General features: G+C 37.5%; 1 protein-coding gene across 5 annotated transcripts in view; it reads left to right on the top strand.

Annotated features, from left to right (window-relative positions):
• Lar (tyrosine-protein phosphatase Lar) overlaps positions 1-25,851 on the top strand; it is a 374,983-nt gene that overhangs the window by 107,591 nt on the left and 241,541 nt on the right. For all 5 annotated transcript variants that reach the window (XM_070304372.1, XM_070304376.1, XM_070304377.1 and 2 more), the window contains exon 3: positions 4,859-4,969. The gene's annotated coding sequence lies outside the window, so the exon portion shown is untranslated. The remainder of the gene's footprint in view (positions 1-4,858; positions 4,970-25,851) is intronic.

A 25,851-nucleotide genomic window follows, 5' to 3' on the forward strand; every position in this document is an offset into this window, starting at 1 on the left:
ACTGCTACGATTTACGATCAATGCCGAGAACTCTAGTCCAAATTTTGAACGCATAACGCACATCGTATTGTTCTGTGGGATTCGTAACATTGATGGCATATCGCGATTTATTTATCTGTAAATATTCGTACTTTATATTTTCAAGCATTAAAATGTATGTATCTCTGTATTGTATGATAAATTACTACAATAATTTTATATGCACATTATATATGCGCGCAAAATAATTTTATTGCTCTTTTACTATTTTATTTCTCTTCTACTATATTCTTTATTCTTTATTAACGATTAATTCGAGAATAATGTCAATAAAACAAGATTTGTACATAAACTGAGACTATAATACAAAGAAGAAAAAGAAGGACTTGTAAAGGAGGAAATCGGTTTAGTAAATATCTTAAGACGCATCTATGAGGCGATTTAAAGCGAAAAATCAAAGATTTATCGTGCGAAATCGCAATTTAATCCTTTACGATAAATCTACGCCGAATTTCCAGTAAGACATGGCAGTTGTAGTCAGGATTTATCCTATGGGAAATCAGTTGGGTGAAATTCGCAATATTATCACAGTGTAAGGCAAGTTTGAAAGAGGCCGAATATTCGAGTACCGAACCATTAAATTCGATAGTCGATTATAAATAGTCGGAATTGACGCGTTCGTAGAGTTTCGAAATTAATGTTAATATTTTTCCGAAAAATGTGTGCGTATATAATACATATTTGAATATTTTATGTAACATATTTATTATTTATGTGTGTGATTATAAATTATTTGGCATTAATTATAATTATTATTAGAGCAAAATATTAATATACACTTTTGTATCATCATTTTACAATACATAATACACCTGTGTATTAGATAAATATTTTATTAAATATATTATAAAGCCTTTTAAAAAATATATCGGAAGGGAAGAAAAAATGCGTGGGAAAATTGCACGTGATACTCGTGTTCCACGTGTTTCATTCTTTTCATTTCCTATGAGAACGTCAATGCTGCCCTTTTCTCTTTCCGATGAAAAATCATCTGATCGTTTCTTATTGTCTGATGCGTGTATTGTGCCGTTCAATACTTACAATATATACAATATAAACAATACCATAAAGGAGAATGATACGAAAATACATAACGCTTCGATATTTATTTCATTATTCAATTCTTTAGCTTAGCACATATGCCAAGTTAGATGCCAAATTGGTTTTCGTTCAATCTCGCTTTTATCCATTATATACGATGCTTTCCTCGAATGTTGTAATCAACTCTGACATAACATATCCCAAAGTCGTCGCATAAACATTTCTGCTTTCATTCGGTGCGATGCAAATGTCTGATATTTGCTGCTTCTTGAACGTACAAGTGTCCTCGTGTTCTTTGCGAATTACGTTTCGCGAGCAACGAATAGCGAAGGAGACGTTCTTCCAAGGATGCAATACCTTCGAAAGGTATTTTATTAACGGCGAATGAAACAGACAGCTCGGACAAAAGCTGACGTGCTATATTGTTCGGGGGATACATTGGACGGGACGGAACACGCAACATGAGTCGCGCAATTGCACCGACCTGCATTCCGAATGCACGCGAGCGATGCGGTCGCTGACTGCAATTGTGGTCTTCGCGCCAAGTATACTGTACAGAAAAAAACAGATCGACGAATTCGACGATATGTGCGCCTTCTTTTAATTAATTTTGTATATCATAAATGAGTTATAAAACAAATTTAAATCTTATTAAATTTGATAATTCTTTCTTGCTTCTCTCTCTCTCTCTCTCTCTCTCTCTCTCTCTCTCTCTCTCTCTCTCTCTCTCTCTTAACAATAAGCGAGACATTTCTCGTTGATGGGTGGGTTATATTCTGCATCCATTTTATTGGCAGTCGGTTTCTTGGCCATTGCGTATCTCTTAAAAAAAGCTGGCTTATATAGAGATTGCGTAACGCACCAGAAACAAGTGTCTAAAAGCTTCCGTTGCATCGTTTTCGACTAGTACAAAGTTTGCGAAGTAATCAGAGACGTGGAAGGAGACCCACGCTGCGCGCTGCACACATTTATGCCAGTTTGAAACTCCACCTTCGCAACCTCAATCTCCTCCTATTATATCGTCTACGACGATGAACGAAAATATATCTCCGGCGCAAAGTTTTCGGGTTCTGAATTCAGCGCGAGCTGATAAGTTATTAGACACGCCCGTGCAATAAAATTATATTTCGCCTATATCTGCCTTTTGTGGTGGAAAGTCACGTCAATTACTACATGATATCGCGCGTCGAAGCTAAATTTTAATTGCTCGCTCGCGCTTTACTCGCGCTGCGTTGGCAGTGAGTGTAACCGAAAACGAGCCAACTTGAAACAGTTTTAAATTCAAGTTGGAAAGTAAGCAATTAGTAATTCCTTTCAACCGGTTTCTTTAACGGGCGAGAACTTTGGACCACCCTCTAATTGTGAAGAAACGAACGACGCGGAAAAGAGAGAAGGAGGAAAAGAAAGAGAGGGGAGAGACAAAAAAAAAAGGATGACATTCGCCGTTGAAAGCGAAGGCACGTGTTTCAAGTATCTTCCGAGCGAGGAATCCTTGATATTAATTAGATGAGCTCGTAACTCTGAAATCGGAGAAGTAAGAAGCCGAACTTCGTTTGGGAGTTCGTTAAAGGAGTTACTGGCGTTCGTATGGCGGCGGATATCCTAACTCGCGTAACGACTCTTAACGCGATGGTATCCTCGCTCCTTCCAGCCTCCTCCGTCTTTTAACAAACGCAAAGTTCCTAACGTGGAACACACCCTCGTGGATGCTCACAATTTGTTGCACGCGACAATTTGTTGCACGCGCTTCGCGAAGCTAGAGATCTTCCTCTCTCTCTCTTTGTCTTTCTCTGAAATAATTTACGAGCGCATCAACTTTAAATGCATATTTTATTCTTGGAAAGCTCTCTCTGTATAAAATATAAAAATTGACGTTCCCATCGTCATATCTGTAAAACGCTCTGTTAATAATGTCGTCCCGACTTTCGTCAAAGCATGAAAATTATTATCCAGATTAAAAAATTGAAAATAGCTTATATTCTTATTTAATAATATTCTCTACAAAGCAATTAACAGAATAATAATGAAACTATTATCGAAAGTATAACATGAATAGCCGTCTGCATTATTTTATACGTTTGTTATGTTTAAAACTTCAAAAAAAAAAAATGAATATTTTTGTAGAGATCTTCGTCAGGCAAAAATTGCTGTCCTATTTGACGGGGGATTTTTAGCATTGCGCGCGTGCATTTGCGTAAAATAAAAACGCACCAAGTGATGGTTTGAAATAGCTATAAGCGGATTAAACCATATTTGAGAGTCATATATTCGTGGAGCCATCTCTGATCCTCTCTGTGAATGCAGAATAACTATTAAATAACGTTAATTAAATTTTGATTTGCATTAACGATCTGAATCAATTAAAGATTTGTTAACATATTAGATGAGAATAATGATACAATAAAATTTTTATTTTACATTTTAAAATTATATTTGTTCTGACAAATCCTCTCGATGAGAGGGAGGTGATCCATTTTACCGACATACATTAACGGATGATTGTATTAAATTATTGTTTTATTTATTTATCCTAGATTTTCTGTTAGAGAATCAAGTAATAAACTTGAAACATCAAAATAGAGGAAAAATTAAATTATTGGGTTAGAGCGTGCGTTAGTTCGTGTCGGTACAAGAGATCGAATTAGTCTGCCTTTTTCATCGAAGGTTTCCCAACTCTCCACCAGATAGCGCAAGATGCGGCGTAGCACAATATGGCCGCCTAGTATTGGCATCGCTATGGCAATTCTCTTGGCAGCTTTCTAACTATTGCCTTTTTTTATACATTTTACACGAGTTTTTTAATATCAGTGCCTAGAAAATAGGTAGTGCGCGTGCGTATGTGTATTATGATGTAACGGTGGCGCGGTGAGGTGTCGGAAAGATCGCCGTAAACGCGGTGAGTGTTTCCAATCATTCTTTGCGCACAGTAACTCTCATTGTCAGCGACTTGCTCCGTCGTTTCGCGCTGTTTAGTCAATCGATTTGTTTAGCAATCCTCGGACATTGGTCGTGAGAATTGATTCTACTTGTCAGCGTGTGATTCGAAATAGCAAGTGGCAATCGCCCGAGCGCATTCGGGCAACGAAGCGAAGTGCGTCGCATGTGTCCCCGAGTCTTGTCAGTGTGCGCATATAACCTCTCTGTACTTAGCGAAGTTAGTTTTCCACTCTTTCCATTTTTCGATATTCGTGGCTCTTTGCTGGGTCGAGTTACTCGAGTCGTTGTTCTAGGAAAATTCCATCTCGCGGTTTCGCTGTCATTGTCGAATGTCGCGTGAGCGTCTCCAAGCACGACGACGCAACGCTAGTAAACAATAGGGATTGTTTACCGATTCTACGTCGACGACGTCCGCGTGTGCGGTCATTGACGCGCCGGTAGATAAACGAGCGTCGCCATAGTAACCCGCTCGTCTGCGAACGTTTCGAGTATTGTGACAGTTGGCCAGAATGCCGAATATGTCGAATGTCGTGGGCGCGAGATCGAACGTCGCTCCAACTCGTTGAAGCGTTATTCTTATTTTATCGTTATCGCGCCGAGACGTAGGTTTCTTCGCGTGCGCGTCATCGTCGTCGTCGTTTTCGTTTTCGGAGAAAATCGCGTCGCGAGCTGTCAACACGACTGTCACGCTATAATCTGACATAAGCACGATCGCCGGTACTTTTTGAATACGGCAATATGGCTAAATATAATAACGACCCGCAGCGTTCCTCGAATTTCGGAGGAACGTATTGATTTTTCCGCTGAAATTAATATATATCTCTGTAATATTTGCTTTCAGGGCGGACCTAACCACATTCCGAGAATCTGAAAAGCGACATACAGGTGCGTACCGACAGAGGCATCCCGCGGAGGGATGTTTGAAGTATCCGAGCAGTAACGACCAATACACGTATGTTTATTTATTATGTTGTTTATTTCTATTTTGCATTATATTTCTTGCTAATCACAGAATGACCAAACATATACGCAATAGAAAATAAATTTTGACATCTCTATATTATCTTGTTCTTTTTAAATTATAAATTATTGTATTCTTGTGTTGCGCAATAGAGATATATTTTCAGAATTTAATATTCATCACACACACACACGCATACACATACACATGTACATTATATCTATAACAAAATGAATATAGTATATAAATAAATATTATAAGCATTATATATATACAATAATGCACACATCAATTTGTTTGATATTATTATTATTATATTTTAAACACACTGAGGAAGCACTGTTATTTAATTATTTTACATTTTTATAATTAAATGTAATTTAAAAAAAAATCATGTTTTTAATTAACTAGAGATGTTAAAATTCTTATCACAAAGAGAAAGAAAAAGTATTAGTTATAGCATTTATATGAAGTCATTCCGTAGCTGAATTTTTTCTTTGTTGTGTATATTATTAATTTGCATATATATATATATATACAAACATTAATCAGTAATTATTCTGTTACTTTATTTAATTTCTTTGCTTCTTGTAATGCTTATATAAGCATTTATTCAGTTTTATATTTCTAACACATATTTCAACCATTGTTATAGAGAATCTTTCATTATAAACTTTTTTTTTATAAATTTCCAAATAATATGAAATTTATATATATACACCAGCAGTTAAAAAATTACATTTGTATAAAAATAAAATTATATAAAATGCATCGATATAAGTTTGCACGAAGATAAGAATCTTTTTATGTATAGTTTTGCATATAACAAATCATTTTATTTTTATTTTTAATTATTGTTATATTTAACAAAAGAAGAAATTCAGTATTTATTATATTTCTATTATAAGGCTTCTTAATATATTGCTACACTATTTATAGTAAAGTATGCTATTTTATTATCTATCCATCATAGTAATTTATTCCAATTTTATTTATGTCACAGTATATTTTTATAATATAATTTCCGATTCTTGAGCAGTACGATTCGTTTGTTAGTACCCGAGAAAAATTTTTATTATCCTATTACCGTAGGATATCGAAATTATGCAATAAAGTTTGCGATGTATACTGATTTTAAATCAGATTTGATCAACAAACATATTAATCTACATGTACAAAAATGTACATATTGTAGTATAATGAAGAAGAATGATTTAATAAACATGTCTCGATGAGAAGTTATTATTTTTCATAATACGGAAAATGCAAAAACAAACATAATTAAATTTTCTATAAAATACTTTAATCTCTTTTATTTTTTTATTGAAATGCTTTTATATGAAGCTACGGAATTGAAAAAAATATATTATTGTATAACTTATATTCGGGAAAAGAAATATATGTATACAAATGTCTTTTGTGAATAATTACAGAATAGGCAAAATTATATTAATCTTTCTACATTCTATTATACAATTATTTTGCTATTTAAATTTCGGCTCAGATATTATTGAAAACAACTAAATTTTGCTTAATATTTAATATGCATTTTTATACCATACACTTTCTTGCAAGTAGAAATATTAAAAGATACGTGCTTTAAAGCTTTATCAGAGAATAGCAGGAAACTGTAATACGATTTTACCGACATGTATTGCAACTAACACCCTTTCTGGTAACTTACGAACGAAGGTAAGTCTTGTACCGACGACAGCAGTGCGCTTATATCGGGTGTCGCAAATTTACTTCTGACTGAAATTTCTGTACGTATCGTACAATCTCTCTGTTACCGACTACTATATAGTCGATAATAATCCTTTCCGGTTGTTATCGGCATCCGGTTTCTATTTGTTGAAATGTCAGTCAATAGTTTTCTACAATCGGAACATTTATTCACTATTACTATAATAGAAAATCTCCCCACACATCTTATCGACAATAAATTTATTATTCCATAATAATTCATAAAATAGAGTAGTAATCTAAAGGTAAGAAGAGTTAAAAGTTTTATATATTGATAACTTACATATAGCTATATGGCAGATAGATATTTTTGCAATTTTTGGAAAAAAAAAATATGACCCATATGCACACTTTTAGGCTTATTAATAAATTAATATAATTAGCTCTACTTTTTTTACTGTGTATCATTACGCAATAAAGAGCCTGCTATTTCATTAGATGTATCAGTAAAAAAATTCACATATAGGCAAACGTGCGTGAAAAAAATGTGTAAGTCTAGAAAAATTTATTTTTATTTTATTTTATGATTAATTATACGCGTTTCGAGCATACATTTTTGCATAGCTATTTGCGATAGATCAGAATAATATGGTATAACACAGCGATAGAAGCAAAAGAAAGAAAAAGATTACGAGATTCACATGAAATGGAGTGGTCTGTGGATGGATTTACATTCGTGTATATGTGAGTGAATTTCCGACTGCGCGCGTTGTCGGGTATTATTTTTAATCACTCGATAGTTCGCCCGAATGCCCGAGTGCGAATCTCGAGGCAATGCGATTATCCCGTAATTGGATTTACGTTTGACTTCAACCTGTTTTTATGCAGATACGCCACGTTCGTTCCTTTTCACATCGCCGATAGCGCCAAGAAGTGCCAATACCGTTCTTTTTCCCTCTGCTTTTTTAATTCACGCGCGTTAACTTGCAGCAGCTCTTCATATAACTCGCATTATAATTTAACAATACAGAAAGTTTTTAACAGAAAGATTATGAATTGTGTGTGTGTGTGTGTGTAATGTTTTAAAAAATTATGAATTATAATTTCTTTTTAAATTATAATATCTTTGATTAATTTTTATACTTACGGATAATTTTTTTAATCTTTGAGGAAGAAAAGATAAAACAAGCGAGAACTTGAAATTTATGAAGAATTTTCAAATTATTTCGAATTGTGGATTTGTACTATAACATCCTCTTATCCTTTTAAATTGACCATGAATCATGAATTCCCGATCGTACGAGGGAGCATCTGGTAGTCCCCGCGTATATTGTGTCAAAAGGGTGAGAGATCTCAGGAGGGTAGTAAACCAACAGCCGATAATCGATCATGCGACTCGGTAACCCCATTCACAGCAGTATATGAAAGAAGAAATAAGCATCATAAACATTCATTATCGAAATATATGACATGCGTACACACACACATCTTTTATATTGAAACATTGTTGCTTTTTATACCGCGAATTAAATTAGTTCATTACCTTTGCTTCTGTCCTTCTTGTTTTCTCAATAATTTATCAGGTTATCCGGATATTTTTTGATTAATTTTGAACTAAATAAGCATTTTCACTGTATCTTTTTCTCATGGTTCATCGTTAGTGATGTTCTTGTATTCTTATACGCCACACCGTTATTGTTAAGTATCTGAAAAAGAGAAATTTCTGTAGCTGTTATTTTTTTCTTTTTTTATATATATATATATATATAGGATTCGAATAAAATATTAAACTATATATAATGAAGATATTAGGACGCGACAATTTTTTATAACACGATTTTTTTTTATATTTTTAAATTCGTTTTGATGACATAACTAATGAAAAAAAAAATTAATTTTAAGTAAGGTAAGCTTACTCTATTATTAGATTTCAACCGCATTGCTGGATGAACTAAACCGGGCGAGAGGAAATCGTGGTGGGCGGCAAGTAACTGACCGCAAAAGCGACGAACTTTTTTATTTATTTCTGTTTTCTTTTACGCGGAGATCCCATTCGTTCATTAGACCCGACCATCCATGCAACATGCTTGCGCAGATCGAAGCCGGTGCCGAGTTTTCTCTCGGATCGCATGGCGTACATTTCTCATCCTATCTTCTCGCTGATTCGAAATTCCCTCGTTCCCTCTTTCTTCTAAACCATCTGTCCATTCGTAATTTGAGATAATTTGAAAATATAATCGCATCTAGATTTTATATTATATTTGATATGTATTTTATTTCACGTTCTTTTAAAAGATTTATTTAATATGCATTATAAGACATTTTCATAATTGATTGATTAAATGATGGAGCAAACAAATTTGTACGTATAGAAAGGGATATATGAGCAAAATTAAATTTACAACAATTTTTTTATACATATTTGACATTACTTTTATTATCAATCTTTTAGCTGTTCACTAACGTCAAAGAATATGTTATTGCACATTTTCTAAGAATTTAGAATCATTTCAATATGCCTCGTTCTTCCCTTTTGTATAATTAATTCTCGCACGCTTTGTCTAAGGTATGGAGCGCATTTTCGTGGCGGGTAGATGGCGTTATACAATAAAACATCTCGGTTTTCATAGCCGGTAGGATTGAAAGCAACCGAAGTGGAAGTAAATTCGAGAAAGCGCGTTTGATCTTAAAGCAACCCATCCAAAAACTATTTTTGATGTCGATGCATATCCGTCTTGGCGAGAGAAAGAGAGAGAGAGAGAGGGGGGGGGGCTCCTCCATTGATTAATACAGCAAAACGCAGCGCGTACGTACTTAAGCCTGAGGCTGTATGCATTTAATTATGTAATGTCAGACACACGGTGTAGCTAAATAAACACGCGGGCAACACGCATGCGGAGATGCATAGAATAATAGTTTTACGTAGAGATGATAGCGATAATGGCAGTATTTAATATCCACATTATAAACATTCGCTAATTTTTCGTCATTGGATGCTTTGGGGACATGCGAAACTGTATGCATATCAGCTGTACGTCGATGTCCAGTCCGTTTCGGTAGCAATGTCCTTATCTTCTTATCTATTCGCGCGCGTGTTTCTCTCCTCGTCTACCTTCTATTCTCTCCATTCCACCCATCAGTTAGTTGGCCGTGTATCGCTTGGCAGCTGTCTTTTCCTGCTGCTTCCGTGCTAATTAATTAAAGGACGACAGACAGCGCGGCCATAGTATAGCGTAGCGAAGAAAAAAACATTTGCCAAAGTTGCCCCGTTTTTCAAGCGCCGTTGATGCCGCTTTACTCTGTCCGATTATTTTACTATCGATTGAAGTGTTGCGCGGAAATAAACTTCCATGCAATAATCGTCCACTTGTATTAACATGCATACGTTAGGCGAATTACAAATATTGTACAAATTTCAATTGCAACATCTTACTTAATAATGCGTTTAATCCCTGTATTATCAAAGGGCTAACAAAATTACCGCTTAGTGGGATTTCCATCGTATTTTAATATTATATAAATAATTTCCATTGTTGTATTATATGTTATTCTCATTTAGTATGACAATTGGAAACTGTTCGTCCGAATATAAACGAGTATTACACGTGAGAAAGAAAGAAAATGCCATTTCGGCAAAACCGACCGACACGTGGTTTCATTACTGTCACTTAAGACTTAAGCCTAGCTTAAACTCCGCTACAGGCGATCGTAGGATTTGCCGTGTTAAAGCTAAGCTACACATCAAGAAGCGCCGTGACGGTAAAGATATAGCAAAACAGACCGTCATTCGCACGACGTGTCCACTTCAAAGTTTTCGCAAAAGTTGTTCGTTTAATATTGTTTACACGTAAATCCGGGCTGATGGAACTAGTGTAGGACAGAGAGTGAGAGACAATTTAATTGCTAAAAATGCGGAATCATATTTCCGCAGTTTTGTCCGCGTAAATTTTTAGAGCGGATTAATCGACTTTGCATGTTAAAGCACACACGGTCCACGAAATTGGTCTCGGCAGAAGTAATAATTATTTATTAAGTGTGCTAATGATTAATTTATTGTTTATATATGTATGTATGTATCTATGTATACATGGCATGAATCGTTTATATAAATGCAGTATATATAGTAATATGGGGGGAGGGGCACACGCAGGATTATATTACGCGAAAATAGAGACCATTTTATCGCCTGCGGGTAATATCGAAATACCCGAATCTCATATTATGTTTTTGGAAAAAAATTGGATATCCGTAGGCAAGAGAATCCAACTAAAAGATACATAATTAAATTTGATAAAATTTCTCGAAATGTAATTAACTCAATTCTTTTACGGAATTTTTACGGTATAGTGAAGCATTTTTTATTTTTATGGTACAACGTACTAGTAAATAGAGTTAGAGAAAAATTTAAATAGTTATTATGGTAGGAGAAAAAAAGTGACGACGTTCTTATCTATCTTATTGCCAACTTTTTTTTAAATCTTTTTTTTTTTTTTTTATTTATACGTTTCTCGCGCACACTACACTCGATACGAAAAATATTTTTCACCAGATTCGATCGGTGCTTCATTCTTTAAACACGAGAGCTAACTTCAAACGTTAATTTGAAATTTGTAGAGCGCCCAAGTCTCTCTACTTGAACGTAAAGCTGAATCAGAGTCTTACTTTTAGCGTCGATATTTTATTTACCGCTGTCTAGTTAGGAAAAGTTTTTCGAGTAGAGTAAGTCAACACGCACACAATTTTAATTCAATTTGATTGAATGTATGAAATTACGCGGCACAAAATATTATTATTCTCGATGCGGTGTTTCATTGCGAGATAAAGTTTCGTTATATTGCCGTAGTTAGCGGTTCATCAGTTGCTGATATTTCAACGGAGCCATGAGCGAATGGACCGGTCAATATTGCAAATATTGACGAAACATTACGGGTGTTCCGCAAATTCGATAGATTCTATTGGTATTTGTATAATGGCTAGAATGGATACGTTTTTATGCAGGAATTTCTCGCGGATGTGCAAGCGAATGCGAGACACGCGTACTCGATCGTATTCCCTCGTGTAAAAGTACAATCTAATTTACGTAGAGTTTCGCTCGCTAACGTTTCGAATATACTCGATGCATGATAAATTATGCACTAGAATCGTAACTATTGCTGTATTCTATCGAGTTTTTATTTGCGATTTGCGTTTTGTTTTCTCTTAAATAATATTAACTTAAATTTTGGCCCCTTATAAGGAAATATTTGAACAAAAATTGTACAATTTATAGTGTGATTTGGAAAATTTACGTTGTGTCATTAACATATTTTTTTTTTATCTGTGTAATATACCGGCGAAGAATATAAAATGTATGAAAACCTATAATAATCTCACAGTTTAAATTTTAGCAGAGCGTAGATTGCGGAATATAATTCTCATCCTCGATTTTAATCTGTGTAAAAATGATGCTCATGAAGATAAAAAATGACGTGAAAAGCAAACTTTTTTTTTCCCGAGTATGCTAGCGAGACGCCTCGATTATCGATTTATCATCCTTCTTCGTCCGTTGATTCTCTTCGTCCATATTTCCTGGTCGCATATTATCTAGATAGTCATCTACTATCGTTTTAAAACGTTACCGATCGAGGAATAAAAGAAAGAATTCAACGAAATAGATAAATGATGATTTTATATAGCATATGTAATATACTCGGTTATTCATTACTGGAACATTATACATATTATTTTCTACTATCGGAAATTTGAAATTATATTGAAGTAATAGACGGACAATTTAACTTTTTTTAAGAGAAAATACCCATTAAAAATTATAAGGAAAATGGATCTATTGAAAAGATTCATTTTTTTCGAAACAAATTCAATTCTTCAAAGTATCGGTAAATGATAAAAGGATGGATTTTCCTTAACGAACTGTTGAACGATTATGCTTACCAAATTGTAACTACTAATGATCGATAAATGGACAACGGATGTCAACAGCGAATGGCATATAATGCTTATATTAAATTATCGCAGTTCGTATAATAATATTAATATCGCGTCAGTGCTCACGGTAGGACGACCAGGAACCGTGCAATCATCGGCACGCGAAAGTACGACCTGTTACCAGTGATGATAAGGACTACAATCGCGACGCCGACAACTCCGGTAGTTTCCATTCGCGACAAAACAACTACGGATGGGATTATTCGAGTCGTCGAGCCACATTTCGCTTTTCCTCACGGGAAATTTCCGAAACCCGGTTACTTGCGTCGACATGGAATTTAGTTTGGCACGGCCTTAATTCGCTACGTAAAATTGTTGCCAGCATTTGGGCGTAATGGAACGTAGAGAGGGATCCTCGGACACGTAAAAGTAGGGCTGATTTCATTTCCACGGAAAGCCCGCGATCAATTGATTCGATTGTCCGAAAGTCCAGTTCTCGTAACGCTCTTTTAGAAAGTAACAGTATTCCCGATTGGCTTCGACCATTATAGAATTAGAATAGTATACGAGAAAATGATTGTATCGCGATAAAGATCGCACTTTCTTGTTTTTATCGCATAAAAATCTGAAATGTTAAATTTTCTCTAATAAAAAAAAAATATATATTCATTGGATTAGCTTTATTAAGTCTTATGATACAAAAAATATTTTATTTACTATAAGTTAATATAAGTTCATACATTTATATTTTATAATAATAATATATTGATTTGAAAGAGAAGTAATAATTTCTGATATTGTGCGATGGGGATATAATGGACTTTAATTCAAAAATCTGCCATTAAATCGGACGGTGTTTGATTAGTTATAAATCTCTAAGCGTTGATCGTCACTGAAATTCGTATGTGCGCGCATGTTCGTACTTATTTATATTTACAGCTACATATGTATTCTAGATGGATATATATATATATATATATATATATATATGTATATATAAAGTTCTCCCCTAGTCGCTGAATTTCAAGGCACGACCTGAGACGTATCCAGTACACGTATGAAAGTGCAATAAAGAAAAGTGGCGTTCGTGCCAAGCTGAAATGCGCCAGCCCGCGACGCGCACTCTTTTTCGTGGAATTTATTTTCGATCAAGGTGGCCATTGCTGATTAGCGCGACAATGGCAGCTTTGTTCTACGATTAACGACGTTTTCTCCAATTCCAACCCATTCCGTGTACCCTTCCCAGTTCCCGATAATCGTACACTCGAATCCGGATAAGATTTAAAGAGCCATTTTCTGAAACTTACGAGGGCGCTTAACTATATGTAACGGTTTTCATTAAATTTTAAACCGAGATACCTACGAAACGCGTACAATACTTGTCGTTACAAGATTCAACTATTTACGATTGCATATAAAACGTAACGATGCATCGTGCCGTCTTAAAACCCAGCGGAGCCGCCTCGTCTCGTTTTTATCGTCGCGAGTAAGAACGTCGTCCAATTTCATCGACGTACTTTTTTTTTTTTTTTTTTCCACGAAACGATATATCGCACATTTGGAGATTATCTACCCGTTAAGATCTCTCGAGAGATAGAGAACTGCGAGAAAAAAGAAAAAGTGAAACTTTAAGGGATATGATTATAGTACAATTTTTCTTTAAAGCCAAACCCTTCGCGTAGAGAAAAAGAGCGTCATCTTTTGTTTTTGGTGAGAGATATCTATTGTAGATGAAAGTAGTTTTTAACATAGTTAGATCTCGTACAAAAATTTCTGTGAGATTGTCGATAGACGAGTCGAGATCTGTTTGATTCTCGCTTCTTCGCGCGATAAAATAGGGCGGTTAAAACGGGACTCTGACAAAGCTTTTGACCTTTTATCCATGCAATTACATTCGCATCGATACCTCGCGTGATACTCTCTAAATAATGAAAGTAGTCGAATGATCGATCTTTTTTGGAGGAATGCAGCTGCTTTTTTTCATTTCTTCACCGAGAGAAAAGCATTCGAAACGTTGAGCGTAGAATTAGATAGTGAAAACCGCCGAGCGCATGCCGACAATTCCATAGATATCTCGAAAGGAAGAATGCGATTGTTCACAGCGCCGTCGATGCCAATATCTATCGCTATCGTAGTTCAGTATTTCATCGAGTAATGAAAATATTTTCTCTTAATGCGATTAACCGTTGCATTTTTTCCTTCTCAGTATTTTAACTCGACAAATTGCTTTAACTACACAGCGTGGGGACATGCCGGCCGTTGCGCGCATTAATCGAGAACTTTGTTATTTAGATCGTTATTTATTTTGTTCTTTTTACTCTTTTTAAAAGGGCGCGGGGGATGAGAAAATCGTTGCAGCATAAAGTTTTATGGGACATAGCCCGGCGCATTTATTTCGCTCGAGCTATGATGATCGATGCGTTCAATATGAACGAGGTAATGACAAAGTATTTATCACGAATAGCGAGAGAGTTACGTTGCGTTCTCGTGAACATGAGCACGATAGTTTGTCGGTTGTGCTTTGATAAACCTGATGATAACCAAGCGAATTTGCGCACATGTTTATAATTATGCGCGCAAGAGGCTGCTTCTTACACCCATATGTTCGCAATCCAAATATACGCATATCGGTTTCATTTTAAACCGTGTATCCCATAGTATGGAAAATTTAATCATGAAGATTATCCTCATAGCGTAGATGCGATAGCCATCCCTGTGATTCTCCTTTCTTCATTGGGAAGAATATCCGATATCGAATTCTCATAAAGTCTTGTTCCATCCGTTTTCGTGATTAAATACAAATTTATATGATTTATACGATAATTTTAATTGCACATTATACGCGAGCGTGTTTAAAATGTTTCCAGTCAGAAGATTATTGACGAAAATCTTATATATATATATATTTTTTTTTGTTCTTGTTATTACATTATAGAAAGGATGAAGCATTACCGTATTATGGAATAAGTTACATTAAATCAAGTCAAGCCACAGATCTAGCAAATCACATTTCATTTTTAGATTCTTTGAACAATCGATTTTTTTCTTAAAAAAGGAATCATTATTTATTACAAATTTTTGAACTTTATTATTAAACATCTTTTTAATATTAATCTTCAAATTATAAATTTAGCTGAATAAAATTGGCATAAATTAAGGATAAAATATCACTATCTATACTTAAAGTTTAATATTCTTTTTTAAATTTTTTACTTGCACAATTATATTTATAACTTTAACATTATCAATTCTCTACTAAATTGATTGACATCTCTCCTTAAAAAAAAAAAAAAAAAAAAAAAAAAAAAAAAAAAAAAAAAAAAAAAATGAAATTGAAATTGATAAAACAATCCTTAAACAGAGACTGTTATAGTTGATAATGAATTTTCTATTTATTTTTTGCCGTTTATAAAAATCGGTTTAAATTATCAAGTATTTTATCATTTATTTTTATCAAACTTTTATTATGCATTTTTTTTACTTACATCTCTTTATATTTGTTGATATTGAATAACTTTACAATTATGTTTCGAAAGAAATTTTCGTGAGGGAGAAAAGCTCGCCTACTAAATTCTTCAAAAAGCGCACCCTCGAGGTCGATCTGACGTTCTATCGTGCGGTTTCTCTCGAGATATTTTTCGCGGTCGATTCAGCGATAAAGCGCCTGTCGGAAGGAGAGCGAAGCCGCGTCGAAGGCGGGTGTTGATTGGCCGCCAATCGCAAAGCGCAACGGAAAACCTCGAAGCTCGCAGTTGGTACGCTGTTGGAGGCTGTTCGTGGATTAAAGGCTTTTCTTTCGAATTTCACGTCAGTCAGCTTTGCGCCTGGGATAATCCGGGTGCTGTATTCGCGGCGCGTATATAAAATAAAGATCCGCCACGTCTGTCGAGCCAGTTGCCCGCTTAATAACGCTTAATAAACGGAGACCGATCCGACGTGATGCGCGTCTTTCTTTCTCTCTCCTCTCTCTCTCTCTCTCTGTCTCTCTCGTTAATTTTCTCTCTCACCTTTTCTTTCCGGAAGCTTTTATACGGAAAACGGATTATGCTCTTTTACACGCGTTTGGCACGTGCGACAGGGGTGAGAAACCAGCAACTTGCACGAAAAAAGGGGAGAAAGATCTATTTTGCTATACAGGATGAAATTGATAGGAAAGAGCAAAGTTAGTGCGCGGTTTGATGAAGACGCGGGAAATGCATGTATAATTAATGTATTATTACGGGTGTTACGTTTCTATTATAAGCATTGTATAGCGCGGATTGTATTATTTGAAGAGTGATTCTAACTCAAGTATGTAGGCAAAGTTTCTAGAGAGAACGAAGTACTCTGCGCAATCGTAGATTGCGGCAGGTAATAATTAATTAAGCTAATTGTAATTATATCCAGAAGTTCGATATCTAAAACACAGCGAAATTGATTTGCGCCTAACTACCTTTTGTAAGTTTTAACTTCCAAAGTTTACGAACGGGAGTTTCGCCTTTCCTGCCTCATCGAGATCAGCAACGGGAGTTTATTTCGCTAGAATTTACTCGGTAATTAATTAACGTAGCGAAGAAATTGCCAATGTTGAAAAGAGATTTTATTCACATATACATATATGTACGCGTAAAAAAGAAATTATACGTATTTCGTGCGTTCTCGTTTACGGTTTTTCACGTTAACTGTTAAACAAATTTATTTACGATGACTATATTTTCGATCTCGATGACTATGGCGAATATGCTTAATGGACCGCATTCATAACTTTAACGGCGCGTTTATCGAAAAATGTATCCAATTATACGGAATTTTATCCTCTTAATGTAAATATCATAATATATTTAATATACGACGTGAGAGAGAGAGAAATAGATATATTTAACATTAAATATATGAAGATTCATCATATTCGATTTTATCTCGTTAATCTGCGAAATCATCACGATGACGAAGCGTACTCTCGATCATGTACTTTCTCCTCATTTCCATCGCGTTTGGATTTTTTTTTTTTTTTTTTTTTTTTTTGTCAGCATATTCGTTCGCCACCCTTGTCGTTTCTTCGATAGAAGTGCTACCGAGCGTAACCGCCTATCGATCAACACGAGAGCTGCACCCTTCCTCGACAAACTCAGATGCGACTTTTGATAACTTTAATCCCCACCCTTTCGCATAGGACACGAGCGAAATCCTTGGATCAGAACCATCCTCTACCACCTATTACCTGGTAGCTTTCCTGAAACATAAAGGTATTCCTCGCCAAACCAAACTATGTGGCGGTCCGTGTTGAACTAACCGCAAGCCGTCGGCCAATTATACGGAACCCTAATAATTTAACCACGTGTCGTTGGCCTGTCTAGATTTGGCCATGATAACGCCCTAGTGCGCGAGGGTCGTTGTATGCAGACTGCAAAGGGTTGACTCGCGCCCGCCGATCCCCGGGGGATATTTTATGGTAACGTTATGGTTTACTAATAACGGGTTACAGTCGCATTTTAGAGCTGTTAATCACACAAGCTGATGCGGTTGTATGAAACCAACAGACGCGTAACATCGGTTGGACGTCGGGTTTGAAACGAGCTCACGCACGCAGAAATATAATTGCAAACCTTTTACTATCATCGGAACTTGCGCCTGATGTTTGTTTAATTCTCGATTTCTTTGCATTTTTAAGATTTGTACAGTTTTCAAAGACAGTATCGCGAAAATATTACAATACTGCCGATGAAAAAAAAATATATATATAAATTATTTTTGGTATGAATTTTACTCTCACTCAATATATAAGTAATATAGAACAAGTATGTAATATTATTCGTAAAAAATATCATTTGCAATTTAATCGCAAGTTAGACACTTTTTGAAAAAACTGTTCTAAATAGAGCGCATCCACATACGATATAATTTAAAAATCGAGACGAATGTTTCTTTTCGCGAAGTTTTTTTTATAAAAGTCCACCTTTTTGTAGAGTAAAAGCTGATTTATTTAACAACGTATTTGCGCAAAGTCCTTCTATCAACTTGGTCGAAGATTTACAAGCAAGCGCCTAATATTCCGTCTTTAAAGTTACTCAGTTTAACGTCCCTATACAATACTATTAGCCATCTCATTCAGTTGCCTCGTCTCGAAAGTCGCGATTATTGGATCACAGTAAGTTTTATCGCTTCCTAAACAATTCTCGAGATTCTTAACGAAGCGATAAACGTTATAGGTCTGATAACTGTCTCGTACAGTGCCGCGACGGCATTAGTAGCGCTACGCGCGTTAAAGCAAAGTTTCGTCGTACTTTGTAAAGCGCGTCGGGAGAAACTTTTTCTCCCTTGCGGCTTAACACCTCACGGATTTGTCGTCGTGCTCGTTGTTATTACGGCGCGAAGCCGATATGTGCCGTTATGGAGCGCTTTCCAACTAATGTTCAAGATACAGGGCAACTCTCCTCTACACCGAAACTTTCTAACTGCATTAACTCAACCGTACGTGCGCCACATTTCTTGATAGATCGTACTTGTAACCACCTATTTCATCTCGGATTGATTACGATTCTAGTAGCATTAATGAATGACGAACTTTGCAACACCGACCGAAAACGTAGCGGCGCGCTTGTTCTTTGATTTCATTTACATGCAGAATATAGCAATATTGTCCGTGTTTCCTTTTATCCCTATGGACCGTTTGATCAATTTGAAATCAATCTATTCACGGCGAGAAAATTTGATTGGACGATCTTTTCGTTTGCAACTTTTTAACATTTTAACTTGAAAATCTTTGCAACTAATTTTCAAGTTAAAATCCTTTCAAAGCAAGAATTCGTTTGAAATTAAATAAGGAATCAGACTCCTTATCCCTTTATCGGATACTTCCGAAATATAAATTGCAAAAATTTCTAAAATTTGTGTGCAATTGTAATTGATAAATCATTGTCGCTTAAAAAATATAAATTGTGTTAGAGAAAATCTTATTCCAAGAATTATTCATATATAAAAGAAATGTAAGGAGCTTGGGATTCTCGATAGATGAATGCCGTATATTTTTAGAAAATAATGTTGGTAAAGTGCTGCAAAGCGATCTTCCGATAATTTTCCCTTTCAAAGTTACGTGGGTGGCTTAGATATTAAAAAGTACCCGTCTTCATTGTTGAACTCCTGTCTCCTCCGACTTCATCGATCATCGATTATGATGTGAGTATTCGCGATGGAACTTCATCTCGGGCCGTTTCCATCAGGGGAGTTAAGAGGTGGAAGCGGAGAATAGGGTAGTGAACACGCTTCCATTGTATTTGTCCTCTGTCTTCCCTTACCCATCTTTAATCTTCCCATTTCCTCACTTTTTTTTAACTCGCCGTTAGCTCTGTCAAAGCGCACTTCTGCTTCGTTCTTCTCTGCTCGACTCGGTTGTCTTTTATCTTATTTTACTCGTGTGTCGCGTCACGTCGCGGTTTTCCACAGAATTTTCGCCGGAGGCACACGGACAAAAAATATCTAGCAAACGTTTTACGGTCAACGATGAATTTTCTGACGCTTGAATTCTCTCTTTTTTATTTTTTTGCACAATTTGGCCGAATGTGTCGCCGGACACGCAAGTTATGATGGAAGCGTTCGATCAATTCACGTATCGATACTTAATTGACACAGTTTATATACAAATATCGATAGTTTCAGAAACACGTGCGCGTTATATGGTCGTACGTAAAATGCTACTGTTTGACACGGTACACTGTTGGCAATGGTACGAGTAGTAAATACCTACATTCCTTTCGTTCCGCGCAAGCTATAGGATAACAATACACGGGGGAACTGTTTTACGGCATTGTAAGTAGACTCGCGTGGCATTTTGTAACTGTACATTTCCATACTGTACCTGACCGCTCTCTCCCGCTACCCGATCTCACCAGCGAATACACCTGGCTCCGTTTCGTAGGGTCCTCGTGCGGCTTTATATTTTGCTCTCTTCACGCGTGACGTCATCACCAAAATACGTGAGTAGCGTTAGAAATTGCGGAGAGCAACACGTATATAGACAGCCATGGAAGAGAACGGTTTCAACGAGCGCGGCGGGAACTACCCTTAATTCACGAAGGAATCTCATTCCGAAAAGAATCGGCTCGTTCTCTTTTTTCCTCGAGGCTACAACTACTTTTATAAATTTCTTGGATCGTAAAAAAAAGGAAACGATATTTAGTTTTTGCACGCGATTTGATCACGAACGTTCGATCTTCAATCGAGTGTGTCGACTATCGGTGTCACTATTCCAGAGTACTGTACGTTTCGATGTAGAGACACGGAAAAAAAATAACGCAGGAAGAATCGATGTCGAAACGCTAGCGCGAAAAATCGTCGGTACCATTGAGAGAGAAATCCGTGGAATTTCGAGAACCAGACGGAAAGAAGCGGTATCGAGTTTGGCTCGACGATACCTGTCCCATCTAGAATTCGATGCGATTCGATGGAAAAAAAGGAAGAAGAAGAAGAAGAAGAAGAAGAAGAAAAGGAAAATCGTAATAGGAGGAAGCGACGCAAGCGAAGCCCGAGGGAAACGGATGGGTTTTAATATCGCGGGCTCGACGGAGCCCGACGGCGATAGTTATAACGGCGGCGCACGCGGACTTGCTAAGCCTTACAGATTGTGGGTTCGAGACTCGACCGAGTAAATCATGGCGTCACACGGTGTGCCATCAGTTTGCGCTTTAGGATGTGCCAGAGCCCAGCTGCCAAGCTACCCTAGCGGATCATCCCCGTGGGATTAGCGATACTTCAATAAACTCTCCCGTACCTTCCCGACCCGAACGAGCCGCGCCGTGTGCGCGAGTTCAATCCACCTTTTCCGTCTCTCTCTATTTGATGCCGATAGAGGCGAGAGTAGTACAAGTTTGTGAAAGGCGAGCGCGCGAACTGCATTTAAGCGCAATAGGATTTGGCGGGGTTAAATGATTATGCAGCCAGTAACCATTTAAACAGCGGCTCGGCTAAACGATCGGCGGCTATTCTTTGAGCTTGCGTTTCATTTATCCGGTGACGATGGTGAATGCCAGTGGAGAAAATTCTCGGAGGAGAACGTTTCCGCGATATGTCGGAAGGGTATGGGCGCCATTAGCGTCATTTCCACCGTTAGTTAAAACTCCCCGGGATAAGAGATTTGACCTAGTTACCGATGCGCGCGTAGCCCTGGGACTTTCCGAGATCCGGAGTCATTACTTATGTATGGGAAGGAGCAGTAGACGGGTAGCGAAAGAGAAATGGAGCGCGAGTCGAGCGGTAAAGGTCGTGAGTCTTGCAAATGAAACTAATATTCGCGCTGACAGGGTCGATAAAAGGCGAGGAGAGCGAGCAGAGCGCGAGGAGAAGCCAAGAAGAAGGCGGAGAAAAAGAAGAGGCGCTGCTTCTTCGGTGCCCGCGCTAAAACACGCGCGCGCGAAGGAGTTTAGGTTTTTACACAATAGATTTAACTTGATCCCCCGCGCTTCTCGACCGTTCCGCGGAGAGATGTGAACGGAGAAAGAATATCTATTTCAGTGATATCGACTTTCCAGGGTTACCGCTTGCTCGTTCTTCTTTTTATTCTTTCTTACACGCTCTTTCCTTCATCTTACAATTCGACTCCTTGTTATTTTTTTCTCCTCTCCGGCTGCTCATGGCCCCCGTTCATGCGTATATATCAGCGAAGAAAGTATTATTTTTCGATATCGCCGAGTCGACGACGCGACACGCAATTATTTCAATTGTAAAAATAGTTTGTCTTATTTTTATAATTACCACTATGTTTATGGCGTTTTTTTTTACGCTGGAATAATTTACGCTTGCATTCTGGCCGAATGTCGCGTGACTCGTATTTTGAAATGTCAAAATCACGGTCGCGAATACTCGGCGACTACCTCACGCGCGCTGCTTTGCGAGATATATTCGTCTTAATTAAAATTTATATTTTCACAGAGCGAGTTTATTAAACGGCCGAGACGTGGTTGCGCCGCTATCTCTCTTTCTTCACGCCGTTCTGCATCGTCGCGTCCCCTTCCTCCCTTTTGCCACCACCGTGCGTTCTCCGCCATTTCCGCCTTACATTTTACGCTTTCGCTGTCTTGCAAAGTCTACTGGGATTTAACGTGACTGACGCCCCAGGATCAACCAAATCAACGTGCACGTATGTTAGGTATACCGTGGATTAAATCCTCCGTGAAGGTAACTCAATGTAGACGGAAGAACGAGCAGCGTTTTGTTTTGTGCCGAGGAATAATAACGAGTATATCCAGGAAACTGTGTTTTTGGTTATAGTTTAATTATTCCATCCTGTGGCTGGTAAAGAAACTCCACGTAACACTATCGGATTTTAATGTGTGGAACTGCACATAGAGGTTCTCTGAATTTACTTGAGCCGCGCGAATAAAATTAGAATCCATGACAATACGGGAGATACTCAATCAAAGCTAGATGTTCGTTCCGCATACTGCGATGACTGATGCAGTTTATAGAGGTGCGTAACATTAGCCGGATTAACGCATATATTCGCATACGTTCGATTAAATCGCCGTGTACTTACGTAACCTTGCGTGACGACTATGATAAACAGTAGCGCAGAAAATAGGATTGCCTAAAGATTTTACGAGACTGCGTGTATATCCCGTGCGTGTTTGTATTTACGCGCATATTTTTACATACGTAAAAACGAATGGCTATTATTTATATTTCGGATAGTGATTCCGCTCTCTCGGAATGCAAATGATACAAGAGCATCGAATGCAGAAATAAATATATCTCGCTCGATTTTTTCAATATCTGTAAATATTTGTACAAGTTACGAATAATAAGGTAAATAATTTAATGAAGATAATGCATAAATTTTCATCTCTCTCTCGCTATAGTTAATAAATTATAGTAAGTATATTGAAAAGAGCAAGCTATGTTCTCGCATCTTAATCATTTCGCTCATTCAACGCGGATGGATTGTCGAAGGAGAGAAGGTTCTCCTTCTCGTTAAGGAATTCGTCGGTTCGCGCAAATACGATTGGTATCTGTCGAGTCCGCGCGACCTCATCGCCACCGTCCTCCCTGTATATTCACGGGCACTTGACGTTGCATTGTTAGGTACGGTAGGTAAACACGAGGTAGTTATCAACACTGAGAGCTAAGTCTCGTTAACCATTCCTAACAGGCGAATGCGAAGCATCCTGCCATTGAATTTGATGCTTCGCTCGGGAGGCTACCTTCCCTACGTGCTGTCACGTCTCGAGACATTTGCTAACCCCGCACGATGCACCGTTAGATAATACGAACAAGAGGGTTGCACGTAGCGCCCAAGGACAGCGAGAGCGACGAAATGTTCTCGGAACACTCGCTCGATTCGCGTATGTACGTACCAATCCTGTGCGCGTGCGTGTGTACGTGTGTGTATATGTGCACATCCGGTTAGTCTCTCATGGATCGCGGCGTTACCGCGTTATTTACGTATGACGTGCCTCATTATCGGGTTTGCGCGCTGCGGCTTGAGAAAATTTCGACGACGTCGCTTAAAGTCGCTACACGCTGGAAGAGAGCGATCGCGTTCCGAATAGGGGAGGTAAATTTTCATAGCACGGAGGGAGATTTGTTCGCCGTCTCTCGTCGTGGAACTAGGCTTCTACGATGTCGGCACGTTCCTACCGTTTATCCTGGAACTCAATGGATTCTCGCGTTTGTCGTAAAATATGATTAAATGTAAACACGTGCCACCCCGTCAGTTAGATATAAACACCTAGCGTATATAGTTACTGGAATACCACAATATACTATGACGACAACGATGGCGATATATATATATATATATATATATATATATATATATATATAGCATATTCAACTATGTGTACTCAATTATATATCTTACCGTCAGTGACAAGACTGTGCCACGACGGTATAATTAGGTACGCAATTACGCCGTGTTTTAGAGTTACGATAGCGAATTTTACCATCTCTTATACGAACAATGCAATCTTCTTTTTCTCATTTTATCCGCATTACCGCTCTTTCCTATCTGACGCTTCGACGCTTTCTTCTGAATCCGACGTCGTGTAATTTATGGACGAATCGTCGGTCGATAATCTGATAGAATCAACGTACCGTTCGCTTTTCCGCGCGAGTGCGCGCATGCCGTGCAATTTCCTCGGACAATGGGATCTTCTGTTTCTCGAACATTGGGCTTCGAAAACGAAGTCATTTCGCTATCGGGAGTTTTGTATTTCGTGTCAGAGGTCTCGCTCCGTTCTGTTCTCCGCGTTTCAGTTTCTTTCCTCACGATGGATGTTTCGCGAAAAATGCTTTTTTCGTCATTTCGCCGCAATTTTATCGAATCGATCCTACAATTTAGGATTGACGAGATTTCTATATATCTTCGGTATCGCGAGTTACCTCCACCACGATTCACAATTTATTACGTCTTACAGAACTCCCATGCCGTCTTCCAGATTTCTACGTTCGTTCGTGAAACTCGATCGTGCTTATTCGCGATGGTTTATCTTTAAATCGTGACTTTCTTTTCTCTGTCCGAATTGTCATTTGACCTATTTTATTAAAACTATTTGAAAAGGAGGACAGTGTATACGTTAATTAACTGTAACCTCGCTATTTCCAGATATCCCGTGAACTTTCGCCCTCGATGTAGCCCGCGCGATTCTTGATCGCACATTTCTATTACGAGCAATACGAATCTGCAATTGCGATTGACATTGTTGCATATGTATATTTTCATGTTTATTACTTATTTACGATTCATCGATAAAGTTTAGAGTTATTATTGTATTGCGATAATTTATTAACGATATGTTAATTCGTCGATGATACATTATTACATCTATGTTCAAAAATTCCGTTATTGTTTTCGACAGCGTAGCTTTGCCATTTTATAGATACTATATAATCAAAGATTGATTATTTATTATGTTATTATTACGTCACTCTTTGAGCTTTGTTATCGAGTAATATCGACAGATATTGGAAGCGATAAAATGTACAAGCACCCCCAGAGAAGTCTGGAAGGTTCTCAGCGCAACGTTCGGTCGTTATATGGACGACACCGCGGGGCTGGATACGTTGTTGTAAGCCGCAACAGTTTATTAGGCACCCCACTGCGACCTTTATTAGCCTCCTCTATCTCCTTCATAAACGAAGTTACATGTTACGGGCGTACACGTTCACGTGTTCACGGACACACACGCGACGAGAATGTGACACGCGCTCACGCGTCTCTTTACACGTTTATTCCATACGGCGACCGTTCGGGGTCCGTGACGAGAATCGCCATGAGTTCGTTATTAACGTCACGT

Source organism: Polyergus mexicanus, unplaced genomic scaffold (genome assembly GCF_030449975.1).
Source record: "Polyergus mexicanus isolate NDT 795.1 unplaced genomic scaffold, iyPolMexi1.0 SCAF_11, whole genome shotgun sequence".
NCBI classification, from domain to species: Eukaryota; Metazoa; Arthropoda; class Insecta; order Hymenoptera; family Formicidae; genus Polyergus; species Polyergus mexicanus.